Source organism: Rhinolophus sinicus, linkage group LG02, assembly GCF_036562045.2.
Source record: "Rhinolophus sinicus isolate RSC01 linkage group LG02, ASM3656204v1, whole genome shotgun sequence".
In the NCBI taxonomy this organism is placed as follows: domain Eukaryota; kingdom Metazoa; phylum Chordata; class Mammalia; order Chiroptera; family Rhinolophidae; genus Rhinolophus; species Rhinolophus sinicus.
In genome coordinates, this window is record NC_133752.1 from 121,999,433 (window position 1) to 122,025,170 (window position 25,738).

Here is a 25,738-nt window from a genome sequence, read left to right on the forward strand (position 1 = left end):
GAGGACAGAAACATGCCCACATGTTTGAAGACTAGATATTATTAATTTGAGGAATTCAAAACACCACTTCAAATATAATTTGAATTTGTAAAGTTGGCCTCTATTTTTGCCTGTAAACATGGCACATTGCTTGACTTGCACATTTTCCAATTTTCAAACTATACTATTTCTGTAATTTTACTTGGACACATTGTTAGAGGTAAGAGTGGGAGTCTCTATGTGATATGTGTTATCAGGTCCTTTGCTGAAAATCTGATTTTCAGAAAATTATGTTTAGAAAGACTTCATTGTCTGTGTGAATTAAGACTCTTATTTTGTGTACTACATGTTTTTAAATTTTTGTATTTTCAGAAATAGTAAGAGGTTTAAATAGTCCCATTTATTCCAGTAAAATAATATGAAAGAAATAAAACTTTCAGTTATTTAATAAAGAGGCATATTTTGTAATAAGAATTCAATGGTGATCAACCTCATCCAGAGGAGCACAAACTTTTTTTCAAAAAGATATTCCTCACACAAAGAGTGATTCAATTATTGTATTAGTATATATACCCCTGCACTGTTGGAGAGACAGGGAATAGTTTTGAATAGTTGGGGCCTGCCTTTGAACGATGTCCTACTTATATGGCTGGATTAATTCATATTGAAATGTGGCAGAATGTAATCCCTTTTCATTCAAACTCACTTACTATTCCCTCCTTTATTTATTTTTTTATTTTATATTATTTTTGCTAAAGCTGTAGACAAAATGATATGGATGATATGATATAACAAATGATATTATTATTATTATTTTTTTTTATTAGTTAAATAATGGATAACAAGATCAGCCCTAGCAGGTAACCTGATAATGGAATTAAAATAAGCCTAATAAAATAACTCAGTTATCATCTCAAAGGCAGCACAAGCCCCTTTGCGCTATTTATTGGTCTAGGAATATACAAGAAAAGATGTATTAAGAGAGAAGAGAAAATAGACAAAACAATGTTAAGAGACAGAAACTACTTATTATCTCAATGTCAGTACTTAAAGTTCTTTATAATATGTTTAACATTAATTCCTTCAAACTATGGAAAATTATATTGTTTCTATGAATTTGTGATTTTAAAATACCAAAATTCTACCTTTAAAATTTTTCTCCATGTCATTGAATTTCCTCTTTGCTTACTAACTCAGTGCTGGAAACACTAGGTTTTCAATGAATGTTTTATTCATTCCATTGCTGATATATAAAATCTATGCTTGAATTGATAAGCAAATACAATCAATGTGACTTTTATATAGAAATATGTTCATCTATCATCTATCTTTAGGTTCATATATAGTTATATAAGTATGTATATAATTATATATAAACTATGCTATGTCATAGTTTCTCAAAATGTCTCCTAAAGACTAGTTTTCTTTATTTATAAATAAATTATCAAAAAGAAACATGTTCTCTAAAAAAGAAATTGTGAGAAAATAATGAAATGTTTTTCATGTTCAGACACTTTTATTGGCTTTTTAAAAAGGTAACTCTCAAATATATTTGGTCGTGAAGTCTTTTTTGTTTGTTTTTCATGATTCATCATAATTTGAAGAACAATGTATAATAAGAATTTAACCCTGAGCAGGATAAGTATGAGTAAATGTGTGGGACACATTTGGTTTGAGAAGGCATTGTGCCTGTTTGAAAAGCTCCCTTTCCCAACAGCCCTTAGAGTGTCGGAGAAGGTTCTGGTCAGAGTCCGATAAGCAGAAGTCCATTCATATTTTCTGGGAAAGTTTACTTCCCTCAGATAGGAATGACCATCTCATTCTTGCAGCCAACATCCAATTGTTGTCTGTAATGCGTGTGGCTGAAAGAGGACTGGTTATATTTATTCCCATTTAAAGAGAAGAAGGCCAAGAATTACAGAGGTTAAATAACTTGACCGATTTTCATTTCAGGCTAGAATGAAATAATGACATCATCAGTCTTAATCTCTCATAGAGCAATAATAAAAACTTGAGCTAAATTTAAAAAAAAAGAAAAAAAATGTAGAAAACAGCTGTTCAAGGATTAAAAACAAAACAGAACTTGGCAGTCACACAGCACTAGGAAGTCAACAATTGGAATTCAGGAAATAATAAAGAAGAGTGAAAGGAAAAATTGATAATTGCATTATTTTAAAAGAACTCTGTTCACTGTTAGGAAGAGTAAAAATGAAGTCACAGAATGAGAAAATTTTTTGATGATTTGAAGTGTCAGGGAACATTTTTATATGATGAAAAACTTGTGTCTAAAATACATAAGGAATTCCTACAGATCATTGAGAAATGGCAACCTTATGAGATAAAGCTGCCTAAAGAAAAAATAGGTAGTTTACTAAGAAAAGCTTCCCAAATTACCTGTAAGCCTATTTACAGGTCCTTAACACCTTTCATCTTCAGGGAAATGCTGAGGAAAACCACTATGAGGGTGGGGAAAACTAACAGAGTTGGCAAGGATTAGGGGAACTAGTAATGGCATTTACTGTGATTACAGCAAACTGTCACAGCCTCCTTGGAAACTTGGCAATGTCTATTAAAGTGGAACATATAAATACCCTATAATACATGTAGGCTAAAAATGTGATAGAATGTCCAAGGCAAAATAATTCTGTTTATTGAGGTGACATTTACTTAACATAAATTAACTATTTTAAAGTATACAATTCAGTGACATCTAGCACATTCACAGTGTTGTACAAACGCCACCTCTATCTGGTTGCAAATGTTCTTTAATTCAATTTGTTTAAAAATTGGATCCATAAATGCGTTAACTTCATAAAAATTTATCAAGCTGTACAGTTAAGAGCTGTGCACTTTACCTTATGTGGATTATTTTTTTGTCGTTTATCTTTTTAAAATTAAGATTTTGTTGTGTTTTTTTTTTTACAGCAGTTTTAGGTTCACAGCAATTGATAGGATGGTAAATAAATGTCCCATGTACCCTGTGTCCTATGTAAGCCTAGCTTTCCACATTAGTAACATGTCCCACCAGAGTTTTACATTTGTTACAATGGATAAACCTACATGGACACAACATAATCACCCAAAGTTCACAGTTTACCTGATGGTTCACGTTTCTTGTACATTCTATGGGTTGGACAAATGTGTAATGCCTTGTACCCACCATTACAGTATCATACCAAATATTTTCACTGCCCTAAAATTTCTCTATGCTCCGCTTATTCACCCTTCCTTCTTCCCCCGATCACTGATCTTTTTATTGTCGCTATAGTTTTACTGTCTCCATGAATGTTCAAGAATGTCATATGGATAGAATTATATAGTATATAGACTTGTCAGATTGCCAGATTTTACTTAATAATGTGCGTTTATAGTCTCTGCATGTCTTTTTATGGCTTGACAGTTCATTTCTTTTTAATGTTGAATAATATTCCATTGTCTGAATATACTACAGTTTTATCCATTCAGCTACTGAAGGGCTTCCTCCTTGCTTCTAAGGTTTATCAGTAACAAATAAAGCTGCTATAAATATCTATGTGCAGGTTTTTGCATGAATATACGTTTTTAACTCCTTTAGGTAAATGAGCATGATTGCTGGATCACATGGTAAGAGTATGTTTCGATTTGTAAGAAAACATCTGCCTTCCAAAGTTGCAATACAATTTTGCATTTCCACCAGCACTATATGAGAATTCCTATTACTTTAAACCCTCATCAACATATGGTATTGTTAGTGTTCCAAATTTTGGCCATTCTAATAGGTGTGTAGTGATATCTCATTGTTGTTTTACCTTGCATTTTCCTGATGACATGTGATGTGGAACATTTTCTCCTATGCTTATTTGCCATCTGTCTATTTTTTCTGATGTGGTATCTGTTAAGGTCTTTGGCCCATTTTTTAATCAGGTTAGTGCTTTGTTGTTGAATTTTAAGAGTTCTTTGTATATTTTGTATAATAGTCCTTTACCAGATTTGTCTTTTGCAATAATTTTCTCCCTGTTTGTGGCTTCTCTTCTCATTTTATCTACATTGTCTTTTGCAGAGCAGAAGTTTTTAGTTTTAGTAAACTCCATCTTATCATGGTTTTTATCATGATTCATTTCATGGATTCTTATCATGATTCATTGTTCTTATCATGATTCATTTCATGGATCATACCTTTGGTATTCTATCTAAAAAGTAATAGCTATACACAATGCCATCTAGATTTTCTCTTACATTATCTTCTGGGAGTTTTATAGTTATGTGTTTTACGTTTAATTCTGGCATTCATTTGGAATTAAAATTTGTGAAGAATGTAAAGTCTGTGTCTAGATTATTATTATTTTATTTATTTATTTATTTTTGCATGTGGATGGCCATTTTCTTCCTTGTATTGCCTTTTCTGTTTGTCAAAGGTGAGTTGACTACATTTATATAGACGTGTTTCTGGACTCTCCATTTTATTTGTATACTCATTGATATATTTGTCTACTCTTTCACCAACACCACACTCTTAAATACTGTAGGTTTATAGTAAGTATTAAAGTCAGATAGTGTTAGTCCTTCAACTTTGTTCTCCTCAATATTAAGTTTTCTGGATTATGCTACTTTATGTAGCTATTAATTACAATTCTTAGCAAAATATCTCCCAAATATCATTTAAGACCACAGCATTACGTGGGCTTAGGATGGTGAGTGATTGACTTGAAAACTTTTAATGCCAGAAAGGAAGAATCTGAATCAAAGTCTGAGATACAGAGTGGTTATATAGACAATTTGAGATTTCAGTAAGGAAACTCAGGATATATAAGGAAGAAATATTTCAGTTATGCTTAATTTGGAGAGCTGTTAGAAGTTTAAATTGCAATTATAAACAATGTCAAATAACTCATATTTCAAGAATGTATAATACAGCCTAATATCAGTCTGTTTTTATGGAAATGCTGAGGGCAGAACCCAAGTGAAAATATATGTTGGTTAGTTGATAGTAAAGAAGAAAACATATCAATGCATGGTAATCTTCTAAAGAGTTTATTTGTAAAACAATGCACATGAATATTGGTTGGTACCTCAAGGTGGAACTGAAAATAAGGAGATAAATTACTTTGAAAGTAGAAGCTGAAGGACCTAAGAAAGAAGGGACTATGGTAGATAAAATAAAGTAACTTACGCAATACATAAAGTACTCAAACTAGCAGCTGACACACACAGAAAGGATATATATTCAGTCAGTATTAGCCACTATAATAATGAGGAAAAGTAGCTAGAAGAAAGAAGAGAATGGGGCAAGGAGGAGGGCAGGATTGAGAGGGGAAAAAGTAAGGAGAGAAAAAGGACAAGACAAAAAAAGAGGTTGTATTAACTATGGGTATTGTCCTTCAAATTCAATTTTAATTTAATCTTCACTTATTTTTTGCATGCCAGTTTTTAAGGTTTTATGGTAATATTCAATGGTATTATATCCTATTTTATGTTTATGTAAAATCTTTAAAAACTAATATGAAGACCAGCTTATTTATTATGTGGGAGTTTATTATACTCTGTTAAAAATTATATGCCTTTTATATAAGGACAGTTTTGTGCATACTTAATTTTTATTAAGTTGTGAAATCTGTGTTGATGAGATAAGAAGAGAGTGTGTATTTGATTAGCACTTCACAGAGAAGGTGAAGTTCTAAATGATATACAAAAGAATAAGGCAAGCCATGGAAGACCATTTTTATTGTATGCCTCCAAGGGCACCATCTACATTTGTGAATAATCATTTTTTAGAGTTGTGCTCTGGTTCATCTGAAATTCAACTTCTATTATTACTTTTTTTTTATTTTTGGCCTAGCACTTGTAATTTTTCCTAGCATTTCTTACTATTAATAGTTTCTATTGAAATTTATTTTACAAACAGTAAAATATAACCATTTCAAGTACACATCTTGATGAGTTTTCATAAGCGTACACCACCGTGTAACTACCACCACATCATAAAATGAAGTTTCCTTATCTTAAACAGTGCCCTTATCAGTCAACACCTCTGCCATCACTCCCATTGACAGCTAATCGTTGCTCTAATTTCTGACAGAATCCAGTCATTTTTATAAAATTACATTAAAAAATTTAAAAACAATTTTGCTCTTAAAAGAGGAAAAACAATGATAAATGACAAATTCAAGATGATAAGTCATATGCATACATTCATATAATGAAATATGAGGTTAGTTGACATATCGTGGTATGTGCATGTCATGGCAAAAAAATGAGATTTTATTTATTTTTGTATTTTATTTTCTTGCTTTTAATTGCCATTCATTTTTATGTATTTTCTCTTCTCTCTTGTGTTTACACTTGGTCGCCTCACTACTTAGAGATTCCATTTTTTTCTCTAAGGAAATATTAGGTATATCATAAACCAAGTCTACTTAAAGTGATAAAACTTACAATGAGATTACACTCTGGTCAATCCAGGGGCTTCTTATTGAAAGCAAGTCCATTAAATGTGTTTATTTTTTAAAAAAACATAATTGATGCTTATGCAATAAAATGATTTTTCTTAGTGGTAAATAATAATCTCTAAACATTTATAAGTTTATTGACACAGTTCTTGTGACTTTCAGTTGTAGTTAGGGTGTTCCCTGTCACTTTTTTTCATTTAGACTGAAGTGTGAATTCACAGGTTTTCATTCAGAGACAGGGCGCCCTTTTAGAATATTTGTTTCTGCAAAAGGGACTCTATGCTACCATGTCTGTTCTCCTTGGCATTATTCATCTTTTTATCTATTTTATATCATTATATTGTAAGCCTATCTATTATATAAAAAAAATAGTGGTGATGTATGGCCAAACAAGCCATCTTGTTACTTGTGCATGATGTGTTAATAGTATTTAGATTATAACATTTATTGTATATCTGTGTACACTGCTTTCATTTACTGTGTAAACGTCTATTCTAGACACTTTGCATTAATTATCTTATTGTCTCCTCACAATCACTCAGGAAACTGAGTATTAACATCTCCCTTTCATGGGTGAGGAAATGGAGGCATAGCAACAATATACAACTTGCATAAATTTACATATATTCATACAAAAAGTCTGTTTTTGTATCACTAAGATATCCATACTCTTCTACCATAGTTAATCACATCCATATGCATTAGAAGAATGAGTTACATAATTCACTTTAAGCTTTGATAAAGCTTACGTGAATAGTAGATGAAAAACAGTACATAGAATCCATATTTGTAATGTGAGGGAAAATCAATAAGATAGTATAAATAATAAGATACTATTTTATATTCATTTTTTTCTTTTAAGACATTGCTTTTGTAAACACACACAAAAAAAACAAGTTGTTTTCTGGAAGTCAGAACCTCAAGAATTTTCATAAACAGATAATGCAAAATGAATACAGAATAATACCTGGCTATAATGGCATATTATTTTCAGAAAGTAAATGCATTATTTACATTGGCAATGTCATCCAGAGCAACCTTCCTGGGATAAGTAATTATTCAAATGGCTATTTTCCTGCAGGAACATTTTAACCTCATCTGTGTGATTTGTTTTCATTATCAGGACAGATGAACTATTGCCTCAGCCATATGTTTCACAAGAATTTTGAATTGTGTTCTAAAGAGCATACATCACAATAATATTATTGTATATTTTTGTATATGTGTGTAAAATGTTTGATTGAAACATACATATTCAGAAAAGTGCAAACTCTTAAGTGAATAACTCACAGTGAATTTTCACAGTGAACATATCTCTTTGATTAAGTATAACACGAACAAAAAAGATAATATCAATTTCTCAGGAAACTGTCTAGTACTTCTTTCCATTTATTATCCCCAGTCTACCCAAAACTAATCAGTAGACTGACATCTATTACCGTAAATTAGTTTCGACCATTTTTGAAGCCACCATAAATGGAATCATACAAGATATGCTCTTTATTTGTAACACATTTTTCTCAAAATTATGCTTAAGAGACTCACCCATTTTGTCATGTATGGCAATAGTTTATTTCTCATTGATATATTTTATTATATCATGTGAATATTCCAAAGCGTATTTATCCATTTTACTGCTGATGGACATTTGGATAGTTTTCAGTTTGGGCTATTACAAAGAACCCTCCTGTAAACAGTCTTATGTACACCTTTTGATGCCATCCATGTACATGTACTTTGTGAGTATGAAATTAGGAGTGTAGTTCTTGGATCACAGAGTAAGTACATTTTTACCTTCAGTGTATGCTGCCAGTTTTTAAAAGTACATGTGCAAATTTCCTAACCTTTAAACAATATATGTGTTCCAATTGTTCCACTTTCTCCCCAAATCTTGAAACAATGTTTTAGACATTCTACTCAACATGCGTTTCCCTGAAGAGAGAGTTGAGCACTCTCTTATATGGTTTTCCTTTTAGATAATATCTTTTGTACAGTGCCTACACAAATATTTTTGCTGTTAAACATTAAATCGTCATTTTAAAAATTACTTTTAGGAGTTTATTTACAAGTTTGTTGTAAATATTATCGCAGCATAATTGACATAACTTGAATTATACATGTTTAAAGTGTGCAACTTGATTGGGTTTGACATGTGTATACACTCATGAAAAAATCAAGACAGCCAAGATAGTGAACTCACCTGTTACCAACAAGTTTCCTTACGACCCTTGGCTATCTTTTACACCAGTTCTACAACTTTCTTTTTTTAGTTTCCAGGTGACAACTGATCTGTTTTCTGTCAATATAAATTAGTTTACACTTTTAGAATTTTATATGAATGAAATCATACAGTGTGTTTTTATGGTGTTTAGCTAATTAATGCCCTCTCTGCTATTCTGATAGAGAAAAAAATTAAAATGTTAGTGAAAAGTTTTTTTAAGGCAAATGTTATATAATAAGGGAGATGATAGTTCACTGCTACCAAGCTTGTAAAAAACAGTATGTAGGATTTATTCCTCCACACTCTGCCTCTCTAATATCATGCGAAGATTAGTCATCTATTCCCTTAGAATAGTGGTATACATCTGTCTATAATATTCTGAATTATAACCAAAATCTTTAATTGGCAATGATATCCACAAATATAAATAAGGAATATTTTCCTTTCAAGGGTTTTGGTTATTTTAATTTACACATGTTACTTAAAAAGGCTCCCCAGTATATAGAATTTTACACTTGTAGAGTACCTAAATTTTTCCTTGCTTCTAGGAGACGTCTTATAAATTGTTATCAGTTGTAATTTTTAGACATTGATACAATCATGATGTACATAGTCATAAATTATTTTGTTAAACTTAATTTGTATAATAAAAATAAACTACCACATATAAAATGCACAAAAGAACACCTTCCCTGCATTTAATTCATATTTTGAAACAATAGCACTGCTGATAACTGTTAACCAGGCTGTATACGCATGGGTGGCAAGACAAAGATTGCATGTAGTTCCAAGATCAATGTACTACTTATATCATTATACAAAGTAGTAAACTTTGAGACTGTTTTTTACTGAGGATTTTTTTTTGATCTAGTGTTCACATTTTCTTGGTAACAGGACTTTGCCACTCAAAATCAATTAATGCCTCCATAAAACTTGAATGTTTAAAAATAAGAAGAAAAAAAAAAAAACCTAGGCTATGTAACTCCAGCATTGCTTCCATAAAAATTAAAGAATGTGATTGGATTTCAAACCTTTGGAAGTTTTGGACAAAAGAACAGTGGAACATTTAACAAGACTTAGAAATCCAACACAGTTGGTTTCGGACTCCAGGGTATGTTGTAGGCATTATTGATATGGCTTCTGTGAAAAACAAAGATGTGGAATGTTCATTTGACTTTTATCAAATGGTGAATAAAAGAGAATTAATAATGCTGATACTCATTAACATATAAGTAATGGACTGAATACTGTCAAGCTGAAAATAAAAACACGCAGATGCCAAGTAAATGTATTTATCAACATTGTCTTAATTTAACATGTTTTTATTTTTAAGTCTCGAACCACACTTTCAGAACACAAAGATCTTGTCATAGTTGTAGAGTTGACACTCACAAATTCATGGTTTCTTTAAAGACATTGATGTCAGCATTGAATAGAGAAATCCAAACAGTAAGTATCAAAGTAGCAATTGGCCTGTTTGGAAATAGTCTACTAGGGTAACAGCGACTACATTCAACAAGCAAGTGCCATCACGATGAATGTTTACAACACTTTTTTGAGAGCCAATTATACTGTTTTTTTGTGCAGGGACTGGAGATCAGCCAGATCAGTTGTATGCACAAAGCTGCTTTGGATCCGTCTTTTCAAACAAGAGCTGCAGAAAACGTTATAGCAGGGTTGAAGCTTTATTCCTCTCTGGTAAGAGAAGCTTTCTTTTTCTTTGCTACGGTGAGAGTTTGCTAAGAAATCCTTTTAAACCATAATGTGGTCAGGGAGCAGAGAAGCTGTTCTATGTTACAAGTCATAAAATGTTTTATTTTCTTTTGAACTATTTTTTTTTTCATAATGCTTTTTGCCTGTGCGTTATATAGAAAAATAAAAGTGAAAGAGTAGGTCATACTGCACATGTTAAATTTGTATTGGAGGTAGGGGAGTCTTAAACTACTCTTCTGTTGAATGAAATGTGTTGTTGTTTTATGTTTTATATTGTAGAACTCCTGGTTAGGACAAAGGGGAAAAGATTCAGTATTCTGATCCATGCCTGACAGTGAATCCTTGTGTTTAAGTTTTCCCCCGACCACCGATCCTATTAATGCTCAACAGCTCAGTGCCATAAAGCTTCCAGAACCCAACCAAATGTGGCCTTTGGGTTTGCTTGTAGACATTTCTGACCTCCTTTCATTTTAAAAAGTGAAAAAGCTGGAGATAGTAATTCTGGGTGAGTCTGCATGTGGCTTTTGCCACATTAGCTCTACATAATGTAACTGTGAACATATATACACAATGTAAGATTTTGTTTTTCACACAAATTTCTTAAACCTGTAATGTGCTTCAAAAGTCAACATTTCCACAAAAATTTCTACTTGTTATAAACTTAATTGAATTCATCTGTCTAATATGGCAAGAACATAGCTGAATATATATATATATATATATATATATATATATATATATACACACACACTATATGTATAATATGTATACACAAAGTGTATATAAGCATATATATATATAGACACTTTTGTATGGCTATATGCAAATATTTGACAATGGTCAATTTATACATTACAGCCCTTTAATACCTGTAGAAGCTTATATTTTTAGATTGCATTTATTTAACTGCTTATTTTCTTGTTTAGCATTCGTTCAGAAAACAATAGTGTAAATATCAAAAAGACTTTAAAATCAATCAGCTGCCTTGAAAGCTAAATCCATTTTTAAAGTAAACTTTTTAAAGTGAAGTTAGTTGTCTACTTTTTCTTCTTTTCAGTAGCTGAGTTACATGAGTAATTATATATATATATATATATATATATATATATATATATATCCATGAGATTTGACTATAAATCCAGTTAGAGATTTTCCCCAGAGTTACCCCAGATTTACCCCAGGTTCAAAGTTATAAGCAACTCACAATGTCAGTCTAATAAGTCACCAATAAATATTCATGTTATTTTAATCATTTCAATGGTATTTATTGACTATCTACCTTGCTAAATGTTTCAAAGAGAGGAAATATGTTTTGTTTTTATTTTTCAATTACAACTGGCATGCAATTTTATATTAGTTTCAAATGTACAGCATAGTATTACACATTTATATAACTTACAAAGTTATATATATCTAGTTCCCATCTGACACCATATATAATTATTACAATATTATTGTCAATACTCCCTGTGCTATACTTTATACTTTACATCTCTATAAGTACTTTGTAACACCAATTTGTACTTCTTAATCCCTTCCCGTTTCTCACCCATTCTCCCCAACACCCCTCCCATGTGGCAACCATCAAAATGTTCTCTGTATATGTAAATTTGTTTTTGTTTTGTTAGTTCATTTATTTATTTATTGTTTAGATTCCACTTATAAGTGAAATCATATGGTATTTGTCTATCTGAAAAAATATTATTTTATAAAAGAAGTGGAATGTGTAACATCTGTACAGATTTAATGATTCAACAAATGTGTTTGAAAATAACTAATTTATATTGATGTTTTGGCTACGGAAAAAATAGATAAGAGTATCTTACACACAGATTCAGGAATAGTCAGGGATAACAATGAATGTAATGAGAATACATATGCATATACATATACATACACATATGTATAAATGTATACATATGCATATACACATATATGTATGTCTCTATGTGTATATCTAATCATCATTTCTATTTTCTCCATAAAATATTTCCCATTGGAAGTCTCTCTGTGTTAATTACACATATAATTATTTTTGCCTTTAGAAACTAATTGTTACCACACACCCTATTTGAAAAGATAGAAAGGAAAAGAAAATATAGCACCTTTGACCCCCAATGCATGTGGCACCGCAGGATCTCCCAGAATTGTTTTACTTTCAAGCTTTTACTTTTGCTGTTCATGCTGAGAACACTGCTTTTTCTATTGCCTCATGTCCAGGTTCTATCTGTCCTTATGGCTTAGAGTAAAAACTACTTTATATCATGATATCTTCCCATCAAATCTTATGCTCACTTCGGGTAAAATGATCTCTTCCATCTTGGAATATTCTTATCACTTTATTGTTGTGGAGAGCAGACTAATTTTATGTACAGCAGTAAGACACTTTTGGCAACAATTTCTCCTTCGAGACATTGTTTGAGAAGTTTTTTTTTTTTTTTTTAGAAAGCTACTTTTTAGATAATTAATGTTTTCATTACTTTTCAAACCTCCTTTGTATTCTTTGCACCCCTGCTTTTGTTACAGCTGATAATCTTACCTTTCATCTCAAATCATCTGGTGGGTTGCCCCATGTGCTTTTGCCTCCAAATCTAAAAAGCTTACTCAGTATTCACCCATCACTCTTTCCTTTCTACCTTTTGTGATGGGAGGAAACACCCATACTTTTATCAGTATTCAATCTCTACTTCTCAATTCTCAGGTAACCACCTTAATCATCACTTCTTTATTTCTAATCATCGTTTCTCTTTTCTCATTCAATTTTCCCCCTTGGAAGTCTCTCTGCATTAACTACACATATTTACCAATCCATGGCTGGAACTGCATGTCCCCTCTAGGTGCCATCTGTATTTCTGCTACTCTACACAAACTTCTCAGAGTTTATTGTTCCAGACGCAATTCCCATGACCTTACCTTCCATTCTCTTCAGTATTTCTCTGCCTTCATGATTCTTCCAAACTTCCTCAGGTAGCCACTTGATTTTCTGGTTAATAAATCCATTATACACCTTTCAGTTCTCATCTGAATTTCCCACAGTATGTAAGAGTTGTCTATTTAATCCTTTTTGAAACATTTTACCTTCCTAACTTTTTTTAACAAGCACTAACACCACAGCACATACACATATACTATACATATAATGTGTTTATTGTGTTGTGATATTTATTACATATTACATGTTACATTATTATGTATCACATATTACATATGTATGTAGTTAATGGTCAGAGAGAGAGAGAGACACACAGGTTTAACATCAATCATATGGAGAATAATTTAGGCCTGAAAAATAAAACAATATGAGATACACATCCATAGCCAGATCTCATTGCCAAAGATCATCATATTATATTAATGTGCTAACAAGTTAATAATCACTGTATTGTTTTTTCCTACTTTCCTTGTATTTTCTTTACATTTTATCCTTTTTCATCTAAATAAGCTGTCACAATCCTAAGGCTCAGTTTCTTTATCTGTACAAAATATATGACCTACCTGTCTAAAGGTATATTATGGACAAAATATCAGATCCCATCAAACTAGGAATGGAAAAGAAATTCCTCAAGTGAATAAAAAAAAATTCCAAAAAAAGAAAAAGTATAGCTAACATCATTCTTAATGGTGAAAAACTCAAAACTTTCCCACTGAGATCAAGGAAAAGTCAAGGATGTCCCCTTTCACAACTTATCTTTCACTTCATACTCCAATTCCTATTTAACACAATGAAAAAGGAAATAAGAGATATACAGACTGGGAACTAAGAAATAAAACTTTTTGTTTGCAGATGACATGATTGTCTTTGTAGAATTCCAGACTAATTGACAACAAAATTCCTGGGCTAATCAACAGTTATACCAAGGTTGCAGGATATAAAGTTAACATAAAAAAAGTCAATCAGTTTCCTGTATACCAGTGATGAACAATTGGAATTTGAAATTAAAAACAAAATCTACTGGACACTTGATCTTGGACTTCCCAGTCTCTGGATTTGTGACAAGTACTTTCTATTGTTTATAAGCCACACAGTCTATGGTATTTTGTTGTAGCAGCCTGGACATAATAAGACAGACTATTATGCAAATATACAAATAATTCTTAAAACTTGGCAATAACAAATGTAACAACACAATAAAAATAGGCAAAAGGACTGAACAAACACCTCACCAAAGAAGATACACAGATGGTACATAAGCATATGAAAAGGTACTTGACATCATACATCATTAGGAAATTACAAATTGAAACAAGATATTACTATACAACTATTTGAATGGCCAAAATCTGGAGCCCTGACAACACCAGATGCTGGCAAGGATGTGGAAAAACAGAAACTCTCATTTATTTCTGGTAGAAATTATATATATATATATATATATATATATATATATATATATATATATATATATATATATATATATTATATATTATATATATATTCTATATATGTAATATTAAATTATATATATTATAACATATGATTATATTATAATATAATATAATATATGTGTGTGTATCTGTATATATAGTCACTTTGGAAAACAGTTTGGCGATTTTTTATAAAACTAAGCATACTCTTACCATGCAATCCAGCAATTGTGCTTCTTGGTATACAAAACCAGTACACAGATATCAATAACATCCTTATTTATAATTTCCCAAACTTGGATACAAACAAGATGTTAATGAATAAGTAGTTAAATGGATAAAGTCAACTGTGCTACATCAGGACAATGGAATATTATTTAGTGCTTTAATGAAATGAATTATCAAACTATGAAAATGCCATGGAGGAACCTTAAATGCATGTTACTAAGTGAAAGAAGCCAATCTGAAAAGGCTCTATACTGTATGGCTTCAACTTGACATTTCATAAAAGACAAAACTGTGGAGACAGTTAAAAGATTAGTGGTTGCCAGGTGTTTGGGGGAAGGAGGAATGAAAAGGCAGAGCACAGGCATTTTTAGGGCAGTGAAACTATTTTTCATGATACTGTAATGGTAGACACATATCATTATACATTTGTTAAAACCCATAGAATGTACAACACTAACAGTGAACCATTATGTAAACTATGGGCTTTGAGTGATAATGTATCAAGGCAGGTTTATCGATTGTAAGAAATGCACCACTCTGGTGCAGGGCATTGATATTAGGGGAGGTCATGCATGTGTGGGGACAGGAGATGCATGGGTACTCTCTATGCTTTCTGTTCTGTTTTGCTGTGATCTTAAAGCTGCTCTAAAAATCATCATCTATATAAAAGGCAACAAATTTGATGGGAAAAATATGAAAGAGCAAATATAGAAGGCTTTGTAAATTAAAAACTCATACAAATATGTTATTTCTCTCAAAATGATACTGTAGGGTTAAAAACTTCAATAAATAATTGTGATGCGTATACTCTATATGTAAAGATTAAATTATTGTGTGCATTTTATTTTTTCTTGCAAAGTCCATGGTTTTAAATATATATTTTTAAATTTTTTATTACACTTGACACATAATATTACATTAGTTTCAGGTGTACAATAGAGTAATTGCACGTTTGTGTAACTTATTAACTGATTGCCCAGATAAATCTAGCATCCATTTGACACCATTCATAGTTGTTACAATACTATGGACTATATTCCCTATGCTTCACTTTACATTTTGTAACTAACAATTTGTAAATCTTAATCCTTTATCCATTTTTACTCATCTCTAAACCCCTTCCCATCTGGCATCTCCCTTAACATCAAAATGTTCTCTGTATCTTTGAATTTGTTCGTTTATTTTGTTTGTTCATTTATTTTGTATGGTATTCGTCTTTTAATAGCAACAATGAGATTCCTCCAGTTCATAATTAATGGGATATTACAAATCATATAATCTAGCTCCCAAATTTCATTCTTTTATCTGATTGTTATAATCAACGGTACGGAGATGAAAAATGTGTAGCTATAATTAGAGTTGTGTCCTACATTTATCTAGTAAAGTTAGCCAATTCTGAAAGACTTCAGTCTTATAGGACCTGTAAATTAGCTAACTAATTAGCCATAAACTAAATAAACTTCCTAAAGTGAAAGCAAAACAGAACAAAAAAATCTTTGCTGAAAGAACATGGTAGCCTATTTTCCTGTATCATTAGATTGATTTATTTTTTTAATCAAGATGAGCCTTTGTTCAAATGAAATCTTAAATGTTTTAATTTGGAGGCAAGATTTCCAAGTGCCACTGCCTGCACCACTACCCCTTGCAAAACAAAAGAAGCTCCAGAAAATAACAGGGTCTCTCAGAGAACAATTTCCAAAACAATGACCTGGGATTTTGTTTCCTGGAATATATGTAAAACAAAGAACAAAACAAAATAAAACAAAAAAGAAGTTCCACATAATAGCAATATATGTATTGAAATTTGTCATCTCTGCTCCTCATATTTCATGCTCCTTTAGGACCACCAAACTAGCCAGAATATACACTTTGCTTCTCACAGTGATGGCAGACATGAGAAAACAAGCCTAAGAACTTCTCAAGCCTTCTCAAGTTGCTTTCATAGTTACCAACACTGCATTGGCCAAAGCAAGTCATATAACCAAGCCCAAAGTCAAGGGCTTGGAAGTATTATTGTGCTAAGATAAATAAGTCCGACAGAAAAAGTAGAGAACCACAAGACAGTCTATTTTTTAAGGAAGAAAAATTTGTAAGATAGCCCATGCATTCAAGGAGTTGCATACTTGTGTATATACATTTTTAAACTGTATTACAAAATTGACCTCAGGCTTTTCCTACTAACAAGTGAGATTTTTTCTGATTTATGATTAATTTCTTTATGTTTTCTTAACCATATGGTTTCATGCTGTGGTTTTGTTTTCTTGTTTGCCTCCAATTTGTTATTTTCATTAATTTTACATTTTCTATAATGTACACTTACTTCAGTAGATTAAAGGTTCTAGTTTATGTTATTATACATTCTAAAGGGTGGAGGAAATTACCTCTTTTAAATGTTAACTTTTATCTTTATTTAAACAATTTATTGACTACAAAATAAAACACATACCTACACACTCACAACCATTTCATTGAAGAGTATATTAAGTACAAATTATTCAGGATTTGCTTTCCAGTTGTCTAAAATCCAGAATTATCATCTACATATGTTCTGCTTAAAGAAAAACATGACTATGTATTTGTATCAGTAAGTTTAAGATGCAACGATTTAAAGAAGTAGCCTTGGAAAATATTTTCAAAGAGGTTTCGGAACAGAAACAAGGGAGGCTTTTATATTTATAAAAGACCATTTGCCTTAAGGGAGTTGTAGCAGAGAGTGGAAAATGCAAACTACAGCTAAAGAGAATCTGAAATAGAACAAGAATGGATGGTGTCAGGTTCTTTATCAGAAATGGCACGTTGACACCATGACGTCTCTAAGGTGAAATGAAATAGCACCAGTAATGTGTATGGAATATCATTTGCACAATACTACATACAGTTTAAAGTTTCCCCAGGTAAATGCAACTTTAGGAAACAGTTATGTCTGGGTTTTTTTTTCTCCCCAAAATACCTATATGGTACCAGCATAAAATAATTTTGTATTCATTAATTGGTTTTGTGGATGAGAAAAACTTAGAAATGTCTGATTCATTACAATGAAACTTTATATTCATGAATATTTAGAGGTGACATACACATTTAAAAAAATACAACTTTGATTTTCAAATGTAATTGTAGTAGATTCCAAATATAACCCCAAGCTCCATGGAAGACAGTTTGAAAACCCTTGTGGCACCGGTATGAAAGACAGATGAAGTGCTTTCATGATCAATTAGATAATGCAAAGAAGCATTCAAAATGCCTACTGGAGGTCAGACCGTAGGTAGCATTCAGTGAGAGCTAAAACTGGAGGTCCTGCTAATATTCTCTTTGAACACTGAAGTCAATAAAGGCCAAAAAACATCCATGCTATAGAGAATCATGGGAAGAGACATGAGAAGACCTTAATTTTTATACCAACTCATATCTTTCACTCTCACTGATTTTGTAATCTTGATAAAGTTACTCACACTCACTAGATCTCAGTTTATGAAGTTGAAGAAGATGAAGAATAATTATTGTCTTACTGGTTACATCAGTGATGGTGTAAGGTCCTAGGGTACACAGAGATTTTTGATAGCTATTCAAAAATGTTAGTAGGATCTCAAATGAAACTATATGGAAAGGTAGAGATATTATGTTTGCAGATATTTGGAATTTAGTAGCAAGGGACCTATGTATTTTCTTTCAAGTTGATAGTTAAATCTTAAATTCTGTTGAATACTAAGTACATCAGGTCATTTCTTCTTCTACCAAGTGTAACATAAAAAAATGATACATACATGTAGGAGTGAGGATTTGAGGTAATCAACAAAAGTTAGTCCAAAATGAATTAGACCTAAAAAAGTTAAGAGATAGATAAATAGTTTCATATAGGTTTTGAAATTCCATATCCTTTTTAAATTTTTAATAATACATTTTTTTTAATCTTTAACTTAGCCAGGTCATTAATTAAGTTTTATATTCCATTGGCTGGAGAAGAAAGGTCCTAGTATATCAAGTGTGGGATTTTTAATTTATCTTATCATTGCCTATTCCTTCTTATGATTTGAAATAAAATCTAGCAATAATTTAGTTACACACATAAACATAATGATAGATGAATAGACTCTTATATTAGATAAACTTTTGATAAAATATCACTGATTTTATACCCTGGAAAGCAGATGACTGTATGAATATTATCTCCTTTTTTGCTCAGATTAAATTTACCACTATTTTTTTTTTTTAAATCATGTTTTTGGGGTTTTTTGTTTTGTTTTGTTTTGTTTTTTTTTGTATCAGGATTTTGATGCCTTGTTCTTTACTGTACCAAGATAACAAAACTTTCCAGCACACTTTTGTGAATAAGCCAGCAATGGAGCAATGGAACTGAACCTTAATACTCAGATTATTTATTTATGCTCCCCATTCCTGCTCTCTGTAGATGCATGGCTAAAAATAAATAAATAAATAAATGAAATTTTAAAAAAAGTAAGTACATTCGAACCATACACTGTTAGTTCAAATCCTAGTTACATCACCCACCATTTGTAAGAACTTAAGCAATTAACCTAAACTCTATACAACTGTATTTTCTCATTCCTACCATGGAGATAACATCCATTTTATAGGATTATCTGAGATAATCTAAGTGAAGAATTTAGTCATGAATTATATATAATACACTCATTTCCTATTTCTATCACTGATATAAAGTAATTGACACAGAGATTTTATATTATATTAGCTTTTAAATATTCTATGTGAGTGAAAAGTTCACCTTTTGTGATATTTTAGGAAACATGGTGATTACATATTTCACTTGCACAGATATAAATGGAACAGATTTTCTATTACTGGAAAATTAAAAATATGGCTACTAAATATATGAAAACTTTCTTCTCTGAATCTGTAAGAGGATCTGCAATTGTACACATATGTGCAATTTGTGTGTGTGTGTGTGTGTGTGTGTGTGTGTGAGGGGTTTGAGAAAACAAACAAACAAAAAATTTAAATAACTTCATCAAAAAGAATGCTTCAACTGGCCAAGTGCAGGTTGTATAATATTAGAAACTCGTCACTTTGAAGGGATAGAAAGGGAAAAACAGAAAATGTATACCTTAATGTGTTACAACATGTGTAACTGTATTCATGTAACATTATAATGATGCTGTGCATAGTGCTCCCTACCTCTCCAGTAAGTGAATTGTCAAAGTCATTACTATAAGTATGAAGTACATATCCATTTATGGTCCACATCTTTCCATGAAGAAATGTAAAACGCAAGCATCAGAGCTGCACACTAAAGGGAAAAGGGAAGGTGACCCCTCCTTAAGAAACACAGACCTCTTTCCTACATGTATATAGAACAAAACTTTGAGTAGTACCCCAAACCTGTGATTGCCTTTCTTTTCCCAATACCTCATGCCCGTTAGTTGACAAGGCATGGGCCCATTAAATATGTATAGTTCTTTGCATCTTAATTACACCACAATGAAGCTATTCCAAAAAAATTAAGTCATGGACATGTGAACAGGACAATGATGTGAGAAAGTCAGAGAGGTGTACTTAGGTGTGGTTTCTCTTTATAACATAGAGCTATAGGTGTGTCCCCATACAGCCCTGAAGGATGCATGCATTGGTTCCAGAACCATTTCTGCCATAAGTTAGCTGTAAAACCCTATACAAGCTGCCTAATTTACAACTTTGTGTCCTTATCTGTATATGGCCACTGATACTTGTTAATCCTACATATGATTTTTATACTTTAAATGTGAAAATTAGCTGAGATGATATATTTATTTAGTATAGTACCCAGTGCCTTACACATGATCAATATATTGTAATTATTAAAATTGTTTTATTATGATATATTTTCTCTTCTACTCTTTTCAGTATCTAGTACTAAGGTAGCAGGCTTTGATCTAAAGGGAGAAGAGGTAAAAGCCTAAGATTCTCCATTTTCTTGAGATGAAAACTTATACGAATGCTCTACAGACATTGCTGAAATAGGAAATACCCAGAAAGTCATTGGCTATGATGGACCACACATTCAGAGTTGTCAGGGGGCAGGTGCCATAATATATTGCTTTTCTAGATAAGTATCAAATAGATGGTGTCCCTCTAATATACCGGACATATAGGTTTAAAATGAAAGATCCTCATTAGATATTTAGATATGTGTATTGCATTTACATAGTTACTTTTATTATGGGAAGAGGAAAATGTTTTAATTTAATTGATTGAGATTAAAATATACAATGAGTATACCATAGAATAGATACTGGATATAGGTATAGATTATTATTATTATTATTATTATTATTAATTTTACTAACACTATTTATACAGAAAGAAACAGAAAGTCACTTGTAGTCCCCTCTATAATCAGAAGGAAACTTTGTTATATAGATGCAAGTTTAATACTTATCCATGGACCTTGGCAAAAACCCCAAGGTATTGATGCAGTTAGGCACATGCAATACTTCAATATTCTCATTGGAAGAGGTATCATCATGTAATGTTCTTTGATGGTTGGTGCAAGATACTCTAGATCTTGGAGCAAAAAGGTAAGACAATGGACTTAATGCTTAATGGACTTAATGCTAGAATTTGTCAGTATACAGACCAGCAACTACAGGTGTAATGTGTATAACAGTGTGGAAAATCTCAAACCATGTATTTCTCATTCTTCCTAAATTATGATGAAACTCCGCATAAAGCTTAGACCAGGAGATCTGGAGCTACTGCCTTGCTGCCTGAGCTTGAATTCTGGTGCTGTCACTTAATGACTGCATGGCTTTCAGTATATTATCCTCTGTTAGTGTGCCTCAGGCTTATCCTCTATAAAATGGATAAAGTCATAGTACCTACTTCACTGAGGTAGTAGATACATTAAAAGATTTAATTTGTTCTTCGAATAATGCCTGGCATAAGAGGTTAAGCTTTATACACGATTTTGTGGTGATGATAATGCAGTTCATGGGCAGCCATCCTTCATCACGAGTCAGTGCATTTCAGTGCTTCCGGGACTGAGCGGAACACTGAGCCATTTCTCAGGGCTGACTGTCAAGTTTGTTTGGTGAATCAGTTAGAGGATAGGTAAGCTAGAAAGCTAATCACTGAATATAACAACAATGGCAACAGACAACAAACATTATAGCCCAAACTCTCCTACATACCCAAAGGAAAATATTGACTTTTACTCCAAGCTAAAAACAGAGCACTGTATACAACATAAGAGACGTTCTAACCATCTGGAGAAAGCACCGTGCACACCCAGTGATGCTGGAGGAAAAAGCGCAAAGAATTTAAAGACAACAGTTAAAACCTCTTGACAACCATAAGAAACACGATTATTAGTTCCCTTTTATAGGCAATGAAATAGAGGTTTAAGTATGGTAATATGTGGAAGACGTGGTCCTGGAACCCAGGTTTTTCTGACTTAAACCCAATATTCCTAACACTTATTTTCTTCTACTGTATATTTTATTACATATATCAATTAACCAAGTCTAAGTTGTTAAGAGACACCTCACTTTAATTTTCATTATTTACACACTAACACAAATTTATTCAGGTAAATTTTTCATAAGTTGCTAATCTAAACTAATAATTTTGATTTACATATCATTCTAGTAAAAGTGAAAGATTTGGAAAACATAGGCCTCCTTATTTTTCCTGTGCTCTACATCTTTGACACTACTTTTCTAAATATCTACCTTTTATCATTTATGGACCTAAATAGACATAATTACAACAAAGTTTCTCACTTTGCCTTTCCCTTTATTGAGAATGTGAAGAATCGTGCTAATAATTTTCAATACAATAAAGATGGCTGTTTTAACACATCAAAATTTCTATTTCTCTGGTTTTTACTTTCAGTCTCTTCGACTGGGAGACATTTCCAGAATATTGAAGTTACATTTACATTAAAATGTAATTCAAATACAACGTGTCCCCTACACATGCACACACACACACACACACACACACATATTTATGCATATATATGTATGCATATGTGTGCTCACATGTGCTCGCATGTATTCAATACAGGAAGATATCATATATTACATGATAGTCAAACTGATAGTCAAATTCTTGTTTGTTCCATTATAGAAAATTATATTTGTATTGGTAGAATTAAAAATGAATACAGTTTCAACATATTTTCTGAAACTTCCCAAAGACAAAAATTTTATTTAAATAAAATATTTATAGACTGATATAATAATAACACCCTGGCTTAAATATTTTTATGTCAGGTTAAATGGCAGTAATAATAATATTACTTTAAAACTTTCAAAGCATTTCATATTTAATATTATTTTACTCCTTTCATCCTGACTATATAGTGCAATGAAACATATAACATTTTGACACTAATGTAAAACATTTTTATAGTCTTAAAACATTCATTAAGTAAGTAATGTAGTAAAGTTAGGAATAATTTGCATTCAAGCAAATAGTACAGGCAAAGAGAGAGTTGCAAAAGAAACCTCGTAAAACACAGCTGACTTGCTAATTCTTCTTGCATCTTTCTTGTAGCTGTGCTCAAAGAGACCATTTTATTCTGATGTTTGTGCTGATTACTTTCTGCCCATTGTCCATCTTTCTCCCTACACTGCACAACAAAATGAACAGGTGATAGCTCTCAGCATTTGACACCGGTGGAAAGATTAGCAGGGGTGTTGACTTTGACAAATCAGACATATTAAGCCTTTGCTGGAGGGATCCAGGGCAAAATAGCTGGTTTGTCATTGTAACCAAGGTAACATTTTTCAGAATAGTGTATTGAAAGGAACCTAATTGCCTGCACATATAAATTTTGTTATTCTGCTGTTCCCTTGTTGAGTGTCGTGGCATTAGCTAAAATACTGACCCACATCATTTTATAAAAAGAAAATACAGATTTTATATTTTGTTTCAAAATGGGAGTTAGCATGGGCATAAAAATTGATCTTGAAATACTACTGTGTGACACTGAAGTTGCTTCTTGGCCTGAAGATTTAGGCTCTATTGCACCCTACGACCAGAGCTATTGGCAAGTTTGTGTTTTTACAGGCTATGGCAATTTTTAAGATCGTCAAGAGTAGAAAAATGAAAATTTTTCTAAATGTATGACTCTTTCAAGATATTGATGTTCTTTGAGCTGATCTGTGAGTAAATTTTGAAAAGAAATTGGTTTCTCTTAAATTCTGTTTTTAATGGTTAAGGCAGCTGCCCATGGCTTCTCACAATTCCAAGGTTTTGAACATTAGCTATATATCGGCTGATAGAATTTTGTACTTCAGTTAACTGTGTTTAGGCCAGCATGAGAGGGGGAGAAAAGAGGCATAGGCAGATCTGAGCAGAAGGGTGTTTGGTTTGTAGAATGATTACTACAAACTCTCTCTGTGTTTATCGTAGTGCTGAGTCTCCTTCATGGCCATCCTTCTGTCATTATATATCATTCTATTTCCAAAGGAAACCCCAATTCTAAGCCTTGATTCAAGAAAAATCATATCTTGCACCAAAACATGAGTAACTTAGTTTCTTTTACTATAGTGATGTTATCCATATACTAAATTGAGTGATTCTTGTGAATGACTTACAGATTAAGACAAATGATATCTGCTTATGCTTCATATTTATATATTTTGCATTTCCTTGAATCAATACCAGGTATGCTTAACATTATAGGATATTGCATGGGATTGATGTTGTATGGGACTTCCATGTTTCTCCTTGTATTTTAGAGTCTAAGGTCTTATTAAAAGTATAAGGCTTCTTGACAAATTGTGAAAGATTTTTTTTTTTTTTAATTAGTTTCAGGTGCACAAGACAGAGCAAAACTTAGACGTTTATCATTTACATCCCTCGCACTGTGTGAACCCCCCTCGCCCCATCCACCATCCCCCCGTACGTTCCCAAAACCTCTCACCTTCCCCTTATCCCCACCAAGATGGTTTTTTTGAATAATATCTTTTTGTAAGGCTATTCAGGGTAAAATTACTATATATAGCAGATACGTTTAGAGAAGCAAAGTAATAAGCCCCAACTGAATTCAACATTTAGAATCTAATGATAGATTTGATAAATGTATCAAGGACCACATTACTGGAAACCTAAATGTTACAGTCACTATTTCATCAGTAATTTAGAGTAGTAATCTTAAATATAGTTATATCCTAAACTCTTTTTAGTATAATTGAGCATCTGATTAGTAATACTGTTCTTTAAAAACATTTTCTCTTACTTCTGCTATGTGGAGACACTCAAAATAAAAGAAGGGCAAAAAAAGACCCAAGTTTAATTTTTTTTTTTTTTTTTTTTATCCAGAGGAGCTGTTTAGATTCTGACCCAAATTACACTCTGTTTGGTTCACTCACTATGAAAAAAAAAAAAAAAAAAAGAAAGAAAGAAAGAAAAGAAACAGAAATGTGTACCAATTTGAAGGGATATTCAGAGCTTCAACCTGATTCAGATTTTACCAGAAAAAGTGTATTAAGTAATGATTTACACATAGGCTTTTTATAGCCAAAATGGTTCAAGTGTTAGGCCACATGGGGCTGGATCATATCCCTAAACAAGCGTTACAAACTGTAGGTGACTTAGAATGCAAGTCATTATATGTCCCAAAGCACGATGTGGTTTGGAGAGTACTGTACATTTTTTCTGTGGTTTATTTCTCAGGAAGAGAGACTGATAACGTTTGGAATTCCCCTAGACAGTGACTTCATATTATAATGTGCTAAAATTTGGCCCAGTCTACTTTGTAGAACTATAAATTTTGATCGAATTTAGAGGATTTATGGATAGACTTGCTACTTATGAATTAACTTAAACAGTAAACCCTTGTAAA

General features: G+C 31.9%; 1 protein-coding gene across 1 annotated transcript in view; it reads left to right on the plus strand.

Annotated features, from left to right (window-relative positions):
- MGAT4C (MGAT4 family member C) overlaps window positions 1-25,738 on the plus strand; it is a 667,922-nt gene that overhangs the window by 299,361 nt on the left and 342,823 nt on the right. Inside the window, exon 2 of the mRNA XM_074325329.1 lies at window positions 10,213-10,323. The gene's annotated coding sequence lies outside the window, so the exon portion shown is untranslated. The remainder of the gene's footprint in view (window positions 1-10,212; window positions 10,324-25,738) is intronic.